Source organism: Ascaphus truei, unplaced genomic scaffold (assembly GCF_040206685.1).
Source record: "Ascaphus truei isolate aAscTru1 unplaced genomic scaffold, aAscTru1.hap1 HAP1_SCAFFOLD_1548, whole genome shotgun sequence".
NCBI lineage: Eukaryota > Metazoa > Chordata > Amphibia > Anura > Ascaphidae > Ascaphus > Ascaphus truei.
In genome coordinates, this window is record NW_027454437.1 from 34,303 (window position 1) to 40,403 (window position 6,101).

Here is a 6,101-nt window from a genome sequence, read left to right on the forward strand (position 1 = left end):
GTCTTGAGGGTTTTCCAGCTTTAACCCCTGCCGAGCAGTCCTGTGAGGTTCCCCTGGAGAATACATATGTTTCACTAGCCAACACTAAGGTTCTACTATCAGAGAATAAGTCCCTTTGTTCCCCTATTTCTAACTCCGAATCTGTCACTCCAGCTCTTCAGGGTTTTCCAGCTTTAAACTCTGCTAGGCAGTCCTGTGCGCTTTCCCCGTCAGAGAAAGAATCCCTAAGTTCTGTTCCCAGAGTCATTTCTGTATTAACCCCTGAGGGGCAGCTCTCTGAGTTTCCTTTGGTAAATCCCTGTTCTCTGTCAGCCATGGTCACGCCCCTAGCTTCAGAGGAGAGATTCCTGGTCTGTCCTAATACAGAGAGAAGATTACCTATGTTTTACTCTCAGGCATTGTCTGCATTAACCCCTGTAAATTCTTGCTGCCTCCAAGTTAATGCCTTCGTTTTAGCCTCAGAGAATGAGTCCACAAGTCAGACAGCAGAGGTTGCATTGAGGGATTCCCATAACCGTACGGAGTCCCTAGATATTCTTTGCTATAAATCCCCTGCTTCAGCTCAAGTTTCCGCAGTTTCGTCTCCGGAGACTTCGGCTAAAGTTCTGGTTCCTGATAAATGTATTCAAGAGTCAGGTTTTTCCCTAAGCTTGCTCGCAGAGTTCCTTCTCCCGGGTGTTTCGCTGAACCAGCCTGTCGCCCACATAGCGGTGATCCCTGCTTCAGCGCATAGTTCCCACATTATGGAGTCTGCAGTAATTTCTGGTTTCCCAGACATTCCTTACCAAATACCTACTTCAGAGACCAGTACAGTTATGATTCACCCCTGTGTACTGTCTGAGTTCTCCTCCTCTTTAAGCTTAGGGTTAAAAGCATACAGTAGTCTGTATGTCCCTCCTGGGGTTCATATTATGTTCCCAGGAATGTTTGCTGACGCACGGTTTTCTCCCCAAAGTGACGCTTTTTCATATAGATTAGTAAAAAGCTTGCACACTGTATCCCTTTTCGCTGAATTGTGTCTTACTAGTTTTGAGACTCTGAGAGGTAATGATTCTCCTTCTGATTCTGAAGCTCTTCCTACAAGGAGTATCCTGATTGGGGGTCCCCCTGATTTCTCTGTCCATGCTAATTCTCCAGGGATCAGCATATCTGTGGTTACTTCCTTAGTACTGTCTGAGGTCACCATGCATATATTACAAGTCCTGGGGTTTAAATCTGAGCTATTTAGCTGTTCTGCCTTTGCTGAAACCCAGTCCCTCAGTACTGTGTCTAAATATGCCCCAGCAAACATGGGGTTACTCTGGGAAGAAATGAAAACTCCTGTCTTAAAGGGTATTTTTTCTCACATGTCCAGCAAATCTAGAACCTCAGTAATTGTTTCTAAGTCACTTATCAATACATCTGATTTTTTCTCTAATCAAACCCAGACACCCTCACTATCGGTTAGGAGTCCTGTGATCAGAGATTTTGCACTAGAAAACACACCAATTCATGTTTTTGTCAGGTTAGGTACCCCTGTGGTTAGGGCCATTGCAGTTTCGGAAAAGACTCCTTGTACTCCTAAGGTGCCTGTCATTAAGAGTTTTCATAGTTCATACTTGCTGCTTGTTGATTCTCAGGGCCCTGTCACTGAGGTACAGACTTCAGCTTCTGATGTTAGCTTCCCTCCCACCACTACCCTGGCTCTGCCTTTTTCTCAAGCTACTGATTTGAAGATCCCAAGGACTATTCCTGATTCACTGACAATATTATCTCCCAATGAAGATTTCCCAGTATTGGAGAGCTCTACTGTTGTTTGCTTCTCTGCTCCTGCTAAACCATGGTTTTGTCCCTCGGAATTTTCGGTTGCCCCTGTTATTTCCTCTCAGTTGGAAATACTCTGTACGTATCCCAAGATTTCGGTCCCTATGCCTGGTTTACTGCTTGCCTTGTCACCTTCCATACCAATACCGGGAGATGCTTCCAACCAACCTATACCCTTACTAACCATTACCTGGGAGCCTTCTAGAGGAAAAATTCCTCGCAAATTCCAACATGCAGTGGTCAGCCAAGACTTTTTCTGTTACAAAGTTCCTCCTGGTGTATTCGATCAACTATCAGGGCCGCTGATCCTAGAGTCCGGTTCATTTATTAAAGACTGGGCTTCCTGTAGGGGTTCTCCTGCCGTTTCTGCTCTGGAACCCTCTGGTTCTTCACAGCCCTGGATTTCCAAGTCATTTTGCGAGGCGAGCCATGTACCAAAGATGTTTCTTCCATCAATCTCATATCCAAGAACTGTACTCACCAAAGAACTGCTCGTTTACGGATGCCCTTTCCACCTAAAGAATTTTAGGAACAACTCAATGTCCCCAAGACCCATGGATGGTCCTGTCTGGCCGCAGTTCTCACCGGGGGGTGGGGGTACACTAAGGACTAACCACGAGTCTCTGGACCACGACTCTAACCCCAATCCTAGACGGTTCAGCAACAATTCCCGGTCCCCCAACTCTAGGTGTGCTCATGTTCGCCCGGAGGTCTCGCGTGAAGGGGGGGGTACTGTAAGGAATCCGCTCCGCAGTTTACTGGTTGCCTTACCTTGCAGACGTGTGCAGTCCTGGAGCACCTCTCCTGATGTTTGCTGCAGCCTGGATTCACTCACCAAAGCAATACACACTCCCTCTGGTATCTATTACAGCTGTGCAGCCTATCACTGCAACCTAGACTTGCATTCATTCATTGGAGCAGTACCTTCACACCCCCCTCCGGGGATTGGCCCGCTGGCCTTTAAGTATTGTCTTCCCATAATGCTCCCGGCCGAGCATAGTCCTTCCTGGATGTCACTATCTGTTCTGCCACAAGCCCTCGCTTGTTCCTGTCTCTCATGCTGAAGCGGAGTATTCTCCTTGTTGTCTGCAGCTCCAGGTTTCCTAAGGCCGGCTGCTATATTCACACAGCGGTCTGCTCCAGTCTCCTGTGTTGTAGCTGAGTACTCTTCTTGTTCACTTCAGCTCCTTGTTTCCTGTGACCGGCTGCTATATTCACGCAGCGGTCCACTCCTGTTCTCCTGTGCTGAAGCAGAGGTTTTCGTCCCTGCGTCCTTCAGCCTCCTGGATTCCTGCACTGAAGCGGATGTTTCGTCCCTGCGTTCTTCAGTCTCCTGGATTCCTGCACTGAAGCGGAGGTTTCCCTGTGTATCTTCAGCTTCCTGGTTCCTGGGGCCTACTCTTTCCCTAATCTAGAGAGGCCGTGTCCTGGTTCCTGCGCTGAGACAGAGGATTCCCTAGCCCGCTCAGGACTCTTGCGCTGTAGCACTGGTGCACCCGTGCAGCAAAGCGGTGTGCTACTCTGGTCTGCCTACCATCTCCTGTGACCAGTACCATGGGCCATGGTCGTCGCTCGCGCAGAGGCCAACCCCGCGCTCCTAAGCTGAAGCGGGGCTCTCCTGACTACCTGTTGCCGAACTCTTGCCTGAACAATGTTTATCCTGATGTCTCCTGTCCTGACCCTGGCTTCTACAACGACGACGCTGTCTTCTCCAATCCTGATCCTGCGACATATGACTACGAACTGCGCAATCCGGATCAGCCTGCGCGGTCTCAGGTCGGTGCTTTTACAACCCCACCTCAGCCTCGCGGTCCGGTCCTGGTTTGTGGCGAGCAGAACCCTGACACCCTTCCTCTGTTAATAATTGCTATTTTAATCTTAGTACTCTTTATATGTTGTGTTATTTTGTTTAGAAGAATGAGAAAATTGAATGCCGATATAGCCAATGCGGAGTATGGATTAATTTTTTTTAATTACAGCTTTTTTTTAAAAGCTGTGATTCTTTGTACTCTTCCTATCCTCCAATGACTGGGAAGTCTCTCCTCCTGTATCTCACTATGCCCTCTCCTCCTGTATCTCACTATGCCCTCTCCTCCTGTATCTCACTATGCCCTCTCCTCCTGTATCTCACTATGCCCTCCCTATTGCATTTTCTGTTTACTGTTTCCTCACTCCTTGGTGAATGTCCCTGTTCTCTCCAACTTCCCCACTCCCCACTGAACCATTATTTATACACCTTTCTCCCAACAACCCTCAATAAAAAACAACCCCACAAATCCTCTATTCACACCCTCTATCTCCTCCTTCCTGCTGCTGGGGATCTCCCCTAAGCCTGAACCCAGACATACACACCTGATCTCACCCACGCCTCCCTGCCACCTCCTCTCACCCATGCCTCCCTGCCATCTCTTCCCCTGTAAATGGGGTTAACCTTCTCATTTAACACTGACTAACCTGAAAACTCGCCCCACAAATCCAGCATCCCAACAACCTGCACTCATGGCTACTGTCCCACAGTCATTTATACCACCCATTGTGGCCAAGCACTGCCATCTACAGCACTTACTCCCTCACCTGCTCTCTCTGTAAGTTTCCCCACAAACCTCTTAGATTGTAAGCTCTTCGGGGCATGGATTTCCTTTCCTATTGTCTGATTTTGCTGCACTTATTGTATTATTATAATTCCCTGTACTGTATTCTTTGTGAAGCGCTGAGTACACTTTTGGCGCTATCTAAATAAAGACATACAATACAATACAATTACAAGATCAGCTTATCATTGATACTTTCAAGTATCAAAGAGGGGCTTGATAAATATTATTTTATATCTATATATTTTCTATACTTAGTAGGATAGCAATCAGTGTATGTATATACATATATACATAGGTGACACATTGTGTGCTCATTTGCATGTCATTTCCCAGAATCTCTTGCTACAGTGGAAGCGCTGTATGCTGGGGATAATGGTGAAAGGCAGGGTTGCAGACCTCTGTCTAAGACATGTGAATGTGCTCACAAGTGATCTTTTTATTTGATATATATATATATATATATATATATATATATAACCCTAACCCTATATATAGCAAATAAAAATATCACTTGTTATAATATTATATATTATTATAATATATATATTCCGCATTCAATAGATTAAAATCGTTCAAGTTGTTTTTCTTATAAGGGCAGCTTGAAAGTTCAAAGGGCAACTTAAAACCAGACATTTTAGAGATAAGATAAGTTCCATTTTAGACAGATGTTTGCTGAGGGCAATTACAGCTTGGTACTAAAAAACAAGAATGTTTAGTCAGCAAAAGGGGGTTAGTAAAGATAAGCAATTTATATCTCTTTGTCCTGAGCGTATAAGAAGGGAGCAATGTATAACATAAAATTAGTACCTTCTACCATCTTAAGATGCGTGTTACATCGAATAGAAGCATCTAATAACTACCTTCAAATACCTCACTCTGAGCTGAGGTGTATACTAGAATATGCGGTGTCCTTGCTGTATACTAGAATATGCTGTGTCCTTGCTGTATACTAGAATATGCGGTGTCCTTGCTGTATACTAGAATATGCTGTGTCCTTGCTGTATACTAGAATATGCTGTGTCCTTGCTGTATACTAGAATATGCTGTGTCCTTGCTGTATACTAGAATATGCTGTGTCCTTGCTGTATACTAGAATATGCTGTGTCCTTGCTGTATACTAGAATATGCTGTGTCCTTGCTGTATACTAGAATATGCTGTGTCCTTGCTATATGAAAGCTGAGTGATGAAAGAATAATAAAGAATGCTGATTTTTTAACTGAACCAGGTTTTCTGATTATTATATATTCTACAGATCGAAGGCAAACTCCTATGAGTTTGACAGTGCAGCAGTACAGCAGACGTCTGCTGTACTGCTGCACTGTCAAACTCATAGGAGTTTGCCTTCGATCTGTACAGTAGAATAGCTTAATACCTGCACTATTCTATTCTACTGTGTATCACACTAGTTACGACACTACCTGGTCATCTAGAGTGATTTCACATCAGAACTGCACAGTACACAATTTAGGTTTTAAATATATTTGTTATGCTTGCTTTATTCAATTATATCAATAAAAGTTTATTATTTTCAACTAGTAGGGTTGAGTGCATCACATAGGGTTCTTGTTCTTCTCTCCCCCATACACATACACACACACACAGTGACACACAGTAAAACACACACAGTGACAGAGTAACACACACACACACGCACAGTGACACAGTGACACACACACACAGTGACACACACACACAGTGACACA